Genomic DNA, 11859 nt, shown 5'->3' with positions numbered 1-11859 from the left:
CTGGAGCCACATGGGCCCAGGGTATTTACTCTTCTCTCTCTCTCTGCTCCTCCAGGTATGATCCTGTTTCGTTTGTTCCTTTATAGTTTTACTTAGTTTCCACTCCGTCATCTTCACACACACACATACAGATTCATTCATCCATGCACTTCACATACACCTTACATTATGACATTCTCACACCTCATTCCTTTTTCTTTGTTTAAAGTTAATGGTTTTGGTTTACAATAAAGTATCTTTTTGATTGGCCTATATTTGTTGTTGGTGTCCCCTCATTTTTGCCACAGGCTTGTGTGTGTCGAAAAAAGTCATAGTATAGCATGTCAAAAAAGTCCTTGTATAGTATGTTGGAAAAATCAATAAAAAAAGTCATAGTATAGTATGTTGAAAAAAGTCATAGTGAAGTGTGTCGAAAAAAATCATAAAAAAGTCATAGTATAGTATGTCGAAAGAGTCACAGTATAGTGTATCGAAAAATTCACAAAAGGTCATAGTATAGTGTGTCAAAAAGTCATAGTTATGTCGAAAAAAAAGGTCATAGTATAGTATGTCGAAAAAAAGTCATACTATAGTATGTCCAAAAAATCATAAAAGTCATAGTATACATAGTATGTCAAAAAAAGTCATTGTATGTTGAAAAAATCATAAAAAAGTCATAGTATAGCATGTTGAAAGAGTCATAGTGTAGTACATCGAAAAATGTACAAAAATGTATAGTATGTCAAAGAAATCATAAAAAGTCATAGTATAGAATGCTGAAAAATAGTCATAGTATAATGTTTCAAAAAAATCTAAAAAAAGTCATAGTATATGGTCAAAAAGTCATAGTATAGTATGTCGAAAAACATAAAAAAGGACACTTTTTTTTCGACATAGCATACTAACAGTTTTGTCCACATACTATACTATGACTTTTTTATGATTTTTTCTGACATACTATACTATGACTTTTTTATGATTTTTTCTGACATACTATACTATGACTTTTCTGACATACAAGACTGACTTTGTGTACATACTATACTATGATTTTTTTGGACATACTATACTCTGCCTTTCTATGAATTTTTTTACCCATTCTATATTGTGACCTTTTTGAAATACTATACCATGACTTTTGTTGACATTATACTATGACTTTTTATTCGACATACTATACTATGACTTTTTTCGACATAAAATACTATAGACCTTTTATGAGTCTTTCAACATTCTATAATTTGTCTTTTTTTCGACATACTATAGTATGACTTTTTTCGACAGACTATACTATAATTTTTTTTCGACATACTATACTATGACTTTTTCATAATTTTTTCGACATACTATACTATGACTTTTTCAACCTACTATACCATATAGTTTTTATGATTCTTTCAACTATACTATTCATACCATGACTTTTTCATGATTTAAAAAAAAAATAATATACTATGACTTTTTTTGACATATTATACTATAACTTTTTTCGAGCTACTTTACAATTACTTTTTTTGACAGACTATACTATGTCTTTTTTATGATTTTTTTGGACATATTATACAATGAATTTTTGGACATACTATACTACAAGTTTTTTTTTGTACATACTATGACTCCCGTTGCATCTACATGTCTGCTTTCTCTATCCCTCTTCTGCCCGCTTCCATAGACAGTTAAATACATGGACAATGTGACGTGTGTGGGCTTCCACGGAGACCAGTGAAGGATATTAGAAGCACTTTTCCGGTGATGGCTGAGCGTTACTGCGCAGCCTCCAACTGAGCTTGACAATGTAGATGTGACGTGAGCAACCTGTCTGAAAGTGTGAAGTCTTCTGGTAGCTGTGCCGAGAGAAATCTCAATCATTCCCAATCTTACAGAGACGGAGAGCGTAGGTATATGTTAGGAGATAACATAGGCACAGGCTAATTATTGCTAACTACCATGCTAGTTAACATCAGTAATTAAACTTAAACAGCTAATGTAAGTAGAAACGGCCTGCGATCTTCTCCTGTACTGTACGGTAATTCCTCTACTATGCGACAGTAAGTCGCGTGGTTATGACACAATCGTTAGCCTATTTTTACAAAAACACCTGTTACTGAGCCATAACGTGAGGTACAAGGTAATGGAGCCTTTTATAAATTGTCGTGTTTCTTTAGAAATAAACAATGGACAAATAGAGTCTTTAAACGCTTCAGATGTAAAGTTATTCGCTGTCAAAGTGACGTCAACGTGAATGGCAGTCAATGGGATGCTAACGGCGGGTGATGGCTAGTTAGCAACAAAATTAATTTCTATTTCTTTTTTCATTTCTATTCATTTGTAGCTTTATCTTCAAGCAGCACTGCTCTCACTTCTCAGTTGAAGACATAGACTAGACTGTATATAAAGAGGGTGAAGCCCCTGTCGCTTGCAGTTCATTAAGTGTCCACCAGGCTACGCTGTCTGATAAGAAATGTGAGGTCTGAGGTCTGGTAAGCACCAACCTGCATGTAAGATAAAGTCTAAGGGCCCAGCAGTGTGCGATAGCAACACAACACATTCTTCTGGTTAACTGTATGACAAAGGGTTTAGTTCTGGTCAGTTGAGACCCTATATTCAGATTCAATATCTGATCTGAGTTCAGTCTTTTTGCATAGATGATCTTGTGATTTCTCATGTTAATGCGGACAAGACATAAGACATTTGTTTCTGGCAACAGTTGAGTAAAATAAAGACAGGAAACAATTCAGAAGGTGCTTGTGGTTTGCATTTATTATTGTTTGTGTGTCCGAAGTGTATGCTTTTGTGCATCTGTGTGTGCATATATAGATATGTGTGTGTACATACATGTCCTGCAGGCCTTGTTTGTCTATTGTATTTGTGCTTGTTATTGTTTACTCCTGAGGGGAGTGGGGAGCGATTGCATCTGAACACTGAAATTACAGCGATGCCAGACTCTGATAAACACAGTCAGAGAGCAGCAGCCTTCTCATCTCCCCCTCGTTGGCGAGACCCAGCGATCCAGCATAACATGGATGCGGGTAAGGACTGGTGAGGGAACAGGGGGGAGGAGGAGGCTTTGTCATTTGGGGAATTTTACAGAGCCTAGGCCACAATTGTGAAAGCTGAGAGCAGAACATTCTTTTATTTATTTCTTTTCTAATCTTTATTTTGTGGAAAAGTCGGTGCATGGTCCAGGTGAAAAGAAGAAATAGGAACCAGGATGTCCAGTTAAAAAGCTTATCAGATCAGTCTATAAAAGTCTATAAAGGCGAGTCAATGTTAAGAGTCAGGATGCAAGTTTTTCTGGTCTGAATGCCAACCTTTAAAATGACAAAGAATTCATGGACTCAAGGAGGCTTCTATGTATTGTATTGGGCCACACAGACCTGTGCAACCACAGTTCTATACTTGTGGGCACTGAAACAGCTGAGGGGTTAAATGCCTTATTTAAAGGACTGTTGTACTACATTTTGAATTTTGTTTTCATAGTTTTGGCCCATCATTTCTATCAGTTAAATATTAAAGCGAATAATGGCCAAAAACATGGAAAATAAGACCCAAGTTATGTCAAATGTTGAGTGTAGAGGAAAAACGGGCTCTCAGATATTTTGCTTACCGATGGACTCAAACCAGCAGCCAGTTATAAGCCACTTACTAGACTACTTCCAACAATGACACTGTGATTCTTCTGTTATTATGTTGTACGACGAAACTGGGTGTAAAGAGTGTAACTGTTTGAGGGTGGTTTGACACTTGGCACTCTAATGAAATGGCTCCAACATCTGCGCATGAGTGACTGAAGAAAAAAGATTTTTCTGCATTAAGGAGTGTATAAAGGTATAAAGGTGTGTGAGTGTGCAGAACGAGTGAAGACATCTGAACATTGTGTTCAGGGGCCCCACCGCTGCTCTGTATTAGCTTCACCTCGTTATCGTTATCGCCTTCCTCCATTGTGGCATGAAGGGCGGAAAATGATTAGAGGAACAGGTGACAATGGAAGCAGAGATTTCTGCCTTTACCCGGGGCAGCGCCACTGTCAGGTACAGCGGCATTACACTCAAAAGAAAAGAAGACGGGCGCCACACAAAAGAGCTCCTTTCTCACTTTAAAACACTCACGTCTTCTTCAGGAGTGCAGAATGGGTGTTCATGGGAGCCAATTGACTTCCTCCATCCTTCTCTCAGTTAATCACAGAAAGAAAGATGAGAGCTCTGAGAGGGAAGACTTTCCACTCCTCCTCTTCACTCTCAACTCCCTTCTTTTTCTGATCCGAGAGGAAAAAGAGGGAGAGATAGCGATGAAGGAGGGAAGACAGGAAGTGAGGCCGAGGCTGTTTCCCACGGAAGCGTTTGTGCGTGTGCATGTGAGCGACATTGACTCTGATGTAGTAACGCCAGGGCATTATCTCATTCAACCCCCCCTTCTTATCTCAATGCGTTCCCCTCCCTTTTTTCTCCTCCTCACCCCCCCCCCCACCTCCCCTCCCAGCCTTACACAAAGCTATCAGCTCTGTGGACTTTTCTGACTATTTATGTCGGACAAGGTCAGGATCGTTTAAACCACTCTGCCTCTCTCAGCCCCTGCAGATGAGATAGCGCGGGAAGGAGGGAGAAACGATCGATTCCCGCCGCCACGCAGATTCATTCCCGTCCTCGCCCCCTCCTCCCGCCTTCCTTCCCCCTTCTTCTCTCTTATTCTCCCAATGGGAGTTTTGCACCCAGCCAGGAGGGAGGGTCACCGTTGCCGCCGACGCCACCAGGCACATCAGTCTCTTTAACACCAGTGCCGTTTAAAATACAGTAGCAGCCCTTAAACTGGCCACTTTTCTCCTGGTCCAAATGAGAGCCATCCTCCCATCAATCTGAGCAGCTCGAGTTACAAAGGGGCGTGAATGGTGAGGCCTGTTGAGAGAGAGAGAGAGAGAGGAAGAGATTTAGACAGAGGAAGTGGCGGTTTGTATCATTCACAGGGGTGTTTTACAAATGAAGTGGGGCACTTACTCAGGCTAAAGGCTTGATTGTGAAGTGGGAGAGAAGAACATGGGTTTCGAAGGCCAATAAAGACCCTGATATTTAGCGGTCAAAGCTGCTGATGGTTGATATAAGTGGTACAGACCAGTAGGCCTATCTGTAATATGACAAACCTCATGTCAGTCAGCTGCTTAGTAATGCGTCATCTTTTCAACAGATGTCTTGGTAATTTTACTGATTTTCTGTTGAGGTTTGTGGTGTTTTTGGTCTGTTTAGCCATGGTTACCATTAAATGAGATTCTCCAGGGACAGTTAACAACAAGCATGAAGAGTGTTACTTTAATGTTTGACACTCAACAACAGTTGAGCGGTTTGCTTCTCCACTGATTCTTCCTGGTCGGATCCATTAGCTTTTTATATTTAGTCACAGTGTAAGCAGCTGAGCTAGCTAGGCTACCAAATAAGTATAGCCTTCTATACTGATGCATTTAATGTCATGTTTGCTCTTGTGTAAATGTCTGTGAAGGTTTTCAGTCATCCAGGTCATAGGTATCCAAGGAAGGTTTGAAATCAGGGGCAATTGGACTTTAAAAGGTGCTTCGAAGAGGTTTTGTTTCTCATCCAGGAGACTTCTTCAGTTCTGGACAAAGTCTCTCGAAATGTCCTTTAAGCACCTTTAAGCAAAGTCCAGTTGCCCTTGATTTCCTTGGATTTCTTTTGTGTAGCTCGTTGATCCCTAGAGAGTATACCTGGCTATCAATGCCAATGCTAACATTTTTAGGCATTTTTTCTTATAAAATTACTTGAAGGATTATCAAAACAGTTGCAGATTAATATTCTGTCGATTGACGAATCATTTCAGTTTCATTTAAAGTGTTGCAGAATATGACTTGGGAATGTACTTTGAGAGTTTTAATGCACATGTTAAAGAAAGACATCCAAATAATTGTGTTTATTCAAGATTTTTTATCTTGTCAGAGCAGAAATAGTCATAATCATTTAGAGCGCAGGACACTGAAACTCTCCAGGATAACACTGATGCTAACAGTAAAACCTATTCATGCGTACGTGTGTGGAATCTGATCAAAACATCTCATTAGATTCAGTTCATATTGAGGGTTTCTCATAGACAGCCAGCGTAGCGTGATGTAGCGTGTCGCCGGGTTTGTCTGAGTGGGTGTTTTGTTTGTGAGACTTACATATGTCTTCTTCACTCTGTGTGTGTGTGTGTGTGTGTGTGTGTGTGTGTGTGTGTGTGTGTGTGTGTGTGTGTGTGTGTGTGTGATCCCCTGCCACTCATGTCTTGGGTTACTGTGTTTCTGGCTGTATGATAGATGGCTCAGCCCAACCTCAGAGCCCCAAGCCTGAGCTGCCGGACAGCATGTCATTGCCAGTTTCCGCCAACTGCGTGTGTGTGTTTGAATATGAGGATGTCTATGATTCTGCATGTGTGTGGGTTTGGCTGGTTCTGACCCCCCAATGCAACAGGATAGGTGGGTAAGGATGGCCAAGCAGTATGTTTGCATGTGTGTGTGTATGCATGTGTGTGTATGTGTGTGTGTGTGTGTGTGTGTGTGTGTGTGTGTGTGTGTGTGTGTGTGTGTGTGTGTGTGTAGTGTGAACTGCCTGAGGTCCGTGTCCTGCTGAGTGTGGCGGTCCCAGCCCTTTCCTGTCCAGACCACACTAACCAAAACCCAATGTGTGTTTACGTGTGTGTGTGTGTGTGTGTGTATGTGCGTGCATGCGCCAGAGTGTGTGTATTCATGAGAGTGTGTGTGTGTGTGTGTGTGTGCATGTGTGTGTGTGTGTGTGTGTGTTGTGTGTGTGTCAGGATAGTCTTAGTCATTCATAATTCCATCTGAGGCTGCAACTAATGATTATTTTCTTCATAGTTTAATCTTATGATCTTTTTTTCTGATTACTTGAATAATAAATTATTATTATTATTATTATTATTAATCTATAAAATGTCAAACTTTTGTGAAAAATGCAGAAAGTGACAAATTGCTTGTTTTGTTCAACCAACAATCTGAAACCCAAGTTTCATGAGCCCACAGTGACATTGATTAATTCATTGATGATTTTCTTCTAATTAATTATCAATTAATTGTTACAATTTCCAAGAGCTATAAAGTGACTTGTTTTGTCTGACCAACAGTCCAAAAAAAAGATAAACAAAAGCAGTAAATCTTTGACATCCTAAAACAAGCAATTAATTACCTTTATTTTTATATCATTCATTAATTATTAGATTGTGAGATACAATCGAAAGCTCCAGAACAGCTACTAAATGGACTTTGCAGTGAGATTTCTTTGTCAATCGTTGCTTCCCGGGTCACAAACAAAAAATGTTATCTAACTTTTAAGCCAACATGGGTGAGAAGTTACATTAGAACTGTGCAAACTCTATCGGCTGAGGAAGAATGTGTGATAGGACCAAAAGTTTCAGAACAGCGCCCTTTTCGTTCAATTCCCCTTATAAGAGAGGAGCTAGAGTGGGCAGTAGAATTAACATGGAGGTTCTGTTTTCCTATTTGTTTATCTGAATAGAACAGAGGTCAACCATAAAGAGATCCTGGTTTCACACCTTGTCTCAGTTCATCCATCCATCCATCAGTGTTGCCATTTGATATTTGACGTCCTACAACAAGTGAGTAATTATTGATTTTTTTTTTATTATACAATATTGTGGGAGGATACAATCAAAAGCTCCACAACAGCTACTAAATGGACGTTGTGGTGCAATTTGTTTTGTCAATTGCTGTTTCCAAAGTCAGGAAAATGAACTTTCAACTCTACCTGTGCCAAGGAGGTTATGTTTCCGGTGCAGTTTGTTTTTTGGTTTGTCCGTTTGTTTGTTGGTCAGCAGGATTGGCCTGATTTCCATGGAACTTGGTGGAAGGGAGTAGCATGAGCCTTAGTATACAAAGATAATCAGTCCCTCCAGAAAAACGCGATAATGCGATCGCATAATTCAATGCATAATCAGCCAAAGTCTGCATATTTATGCGGGGGCTGCATTTTTTCAAATACGCCACACTTTCACCGCATAAATTGCCGATTTCCACGCAAAATATGCGGGCCTTGCATGATTTCATAATCCACGCATTTTCGTTGCAAAAAAGTCCCATAATATATCTTAGCAGAAAGTTGAAAAATGTTGCGTTTACTTCACACAAGAGCAGCCATTTTCCCCTGTTGTCATGGGAACATTATGAAGTGACGTAACAACGCTACATGAACATCATCGAAAAGCAGGGTGTTGGGGGGAATCACTTTTTTTCTCTTTTTCATCAAAACGCAATTTTTGCAAGTTCCCGCAATTTTTGCAAGTTCCCGCAATTTTTGCAAGTACCCGCAATTTAATCACATCAAATTGCATAAATATCCCGCATATTCCATTGCATTTTTTAAGAAAACGTGCCGCATAATCAAGGAACAATCACAAAAAAACTCAGCATTTTTCTGGAAGGACTGGATAATACACAACTTATTCTACTTTATACTAATGACAACATTACGAGATAGTGCATGGCCTTGGGGGAGTTCTGTGCACTCCGAGTGCCCTTCTAGCCTTTCTGTTGGACAAACTTCTTGAACAAATAATCAATTATCAGTTGTTAATGAAATTTCCATTAAATGATTAATCAGCTAACATTTCTTGTTTCACTTGAAAGTTTGTCACCTTGGGCCTCCTTCATCTCTCCATCATCCTTTATATACCTGGTTCTTCTGCCTCCTTTTTCTTACACTCCAACTTCTCTCCCCAATCTGTGATTTGTCTTAAAATGGGTTCTGAGATTTCGCCGCTGATATCAGACAAACGTACGGCACCTAGAGGAGAAGGAAAAATAAGTAGTCAAATCCCGCTTGCCCCCCCCCCCTCCCTATTCTTCCTCCCTCTCTTCAGTGCTGCCAGCAGACAGTGTGTTTCTCATCGTAGTGGAGATTATAGTCGGGAATGACAAGCACGCCGTCTGATACCATATCCGCTCTGAATTACAGATCAGCCCTTTTTAAATGATATTTTAAATACTTGCTGCAGGCTGCGAGTTTTCACAGGGTCTTATTTCATTGTTATTGTACTAGTACCATATTTTTGTTAGAAAATCAGTGTTGGCGCTTATTTAAATGAGGGAGAGTGGAAGCCGATATACACTCCAGTGTGTTATTTTACTGTGCCACTTTGGAAAATCCCTCAGTACACCCCCCACTATACTCCTCACATACACCCCCCACCCCTTTTTAGTGTGTTCTTGGTGGGAATTAAAAGGGAGCACTGTGAAGAGGACAAAAGAGAAAGGACAAATTGTAATTAGTTTGATTTTGTGTGCGTGTGTGTGCTTGGCTGTGAGGTTGGTGAAGCCCATTAAGGGTTAGATTCCCACACAGAAAGAAGACTGTGGCTTTGATTACCTCTCTCATGGAAAAGGTGTGTGTGTGTGTGTGTGTGTGGTGGGAGGGGTAGGGGTATGTTTGCTCAAAACCAGGCACGGATTTGATTTGAATTGTTTCACCGTCGCTCATTTTGATCATTGAATTAATGTGGGATGGCAAAAATGTCCCTTTTGTTTTTCTTTTTTTGTATATGGAGACAGGCAGGTCAGGATTTAGAGGAAGGCTAAGAGGAGGTGTAGTACGCAGAGCGGCGTGCTGGGTGGCGCTGTTGCCCCAGCGATGCTCCTGCTTTTGGATTAAAGGTCCCTCGGTTTCAGTCGAAGGCCCTGAGCTCTTTGTGCTTTGGCGTTTCATGATGGGATTCTCTGGAGAGCAGAGGATGGAGAACGACACTCCTTCCCCCTCTAACCCTCTCTCTCTGTCTTTCTCTCCCTCTCCCTCTCCCTCTCTCCCCCTCTCCCTCGCTCTCTGCTGGAATACACCCTAACCTTGACATATTGAGAATGAAAACGACGGTTCCACATCCCATGCTCGCTTGTTGACAGCGTTAACACTCTTTTCATGTGTGTTTTGATAGCTGAAAATGAACCATATTAGAGTGTTATGAGAAATGATGTTTAGAGTGTGTGTGTGTGTGTGTGCGAGGACATGCATGGCCTTATGTGTGTGTGTGTGTCACTGTCCACATAACTCAATTTTTTTGACAGAAAATCATTTTCGTTTGCTCCCACGCTCTTAATGCATGCATGCCCATGCCCACACACACACACACACACACACACACACACACACACACACACACACACACACACACACACACACACACACACACACACACACACACACACACACACACAGGCACTAATTGTGCTCCTTGTTTATTTGTTGGGTCTGAGAGAAAAGTATGTAAAATAGGCCCAGGGGAGGATAATATAGCCAGTGGGGCTAAACTAACAACTTTCAACCCTCCCAACCTCTGTCTCACCCTCCTGACAGCTGTCTCACCCTTCCTTCTTTTTTCTTACCCTTCTAACCGCTCTCTCAACCCCTGTATATCCTCCTAACTGTCGTCCCACCACATGTAGCCTATACCTTAACCTTCCAAACGGCAGTCTCCCATTCATAATACCCTCCAAACTGTTGTTACAACATCACATATCCCCTGCATGTTCATTGTAGCTCCTATATCACCCTCAACCAGACTACAGTGTGTTTAAAAAGTGCATGTGTTGCATGTGTGTATTGTTGAACACATTTAGGGTTCAGCTGATCTGGGTGTTTGTCATGATATGTTTTGGACTGAAGTTGCTAAAAGCTGATATATTATGCTATATCTTTAATATTGACCTTTTTCATACCAAACAAATAAATCAATTCTACAAACTGGAACACGCTGTACACTTCTGAAAGCCCATTTTAGCCACAGGACTATAAAACCACTCCACGTTTTTACCACAGTATCTTGCAAAATAACAAATACAGGTTGCAGTCTGCATCAATATTTCTAGAAAAGCAAATGCCGATCTAGACATTTTGAGCTGTAATTATCTCAGTAACCATTAATATACCGGTGGGGTGATATTGAAACTTATATGGATGCTACTGTTAAAGCTAATTCTAATGCTAGGTCCTGTACCACTAATGGTAACGCTAATATTAAGGTCATTATGCTAATGTGCTAAGGCTTATTCTAACAGTAGTACCCCTTAAAGAGCTCAACAGTGTGGTTCCAGAAGTAAAAATCCCATTCATTTTCTCCATAAGAATTTGGATTATTAGCCAGTATGTCATTCGAGTCAGACTGACCACATGCTCCGAGGTTGTCCAACGGACGTTTATGCTCCTGTAGAAGCCACAAGTCCGTATGAAATCAACCTTGTTTTAGAAAAAACACGTTTTATTCACGATCTTATGGAGAAATACTACACTACCCACAATCCTAAGTGTAACAGCGATGTCTCTGATTGGTGGAACTCGCTGTTACCATGGAAATGTTTACCGCACCCGCAAACGGCTATAGCGAGCTTCTACCATTGAAGTCTATGATCGTTTCTGTACACAGTACACAGTGTGATCATAAAACATTTCAAAATGTTTTATGATCACAATTTATCTCGGAGCTTGTTGGCTTGGTTCCAGGCTTAAAAGTCTTTACAAAAACTGTCCGCTAAATTCCGCTTGGGTCTGCTAGTAATAGCCTACATATGGTCTTTTGGTAGTCAGATCAATGCACTGCATCAAATTCAGGTTGTTCTTCTTTATAGACAAACAGTGTAGTTTTGATAAATTCTGCAGCAGAATGAATCAGTCACACTGCATCTATCACATCATCACATAATATCAGAGGTGGCCGACTGACTGAACCAGATCTGTTTTCAAAGCGTTGGTCTCAGGCTGAGTAATACAGTGAGTAACTACACAGACAGTGGAAACAGACCATGTTCAACTCTAACCACAGGCTCCAGTGGAGTCCGGGCCTAATGATGCTCACTTCCCCCTTATTTGTGTGTGTATTTGTATA

At 40.5% G+C, this 11859-nt stretch overlaps 1 long non-coding RNA gene across 1 annotated transcript in view; it reads right to left on the bottom strand.

Moving 5' to 3' along the window:
• Positions 1–4503: 4503 nt before the first annotated feature.
• Positions 4504–11859, bottom strand: part of LOC120553621 — a 71967-nt gene continuing 64611 nt past the window's right edge. The window contains exon 4 of the long non-coding RNA XR_005638192.1: positions 4504–4871. This is a non-coding gene — a long non-coding RNA (uncharacterized LOC120553621). The remainder of the gene's footprint in view (positions 4872–11859) is intronic.

The sequence above is a fragment of the Perca fluviatilis genome, chromosome 23, assembly GCF_010015445.1.
Source record: "Perca fluviatilis chromosome 23, GENO_Pfluv_1.0, whole genome shotgun sequence".
NCBI classification, from domain to species: domain Eukaryota; kingdom Metazoa; phylum Chordata; class Actinopteri; order Perciformes; family Percidae; genus Perca; species Perca fluviatilis.
This window is presented reverse-complemented; position numbering and strand designations above follow the sequence as displayed.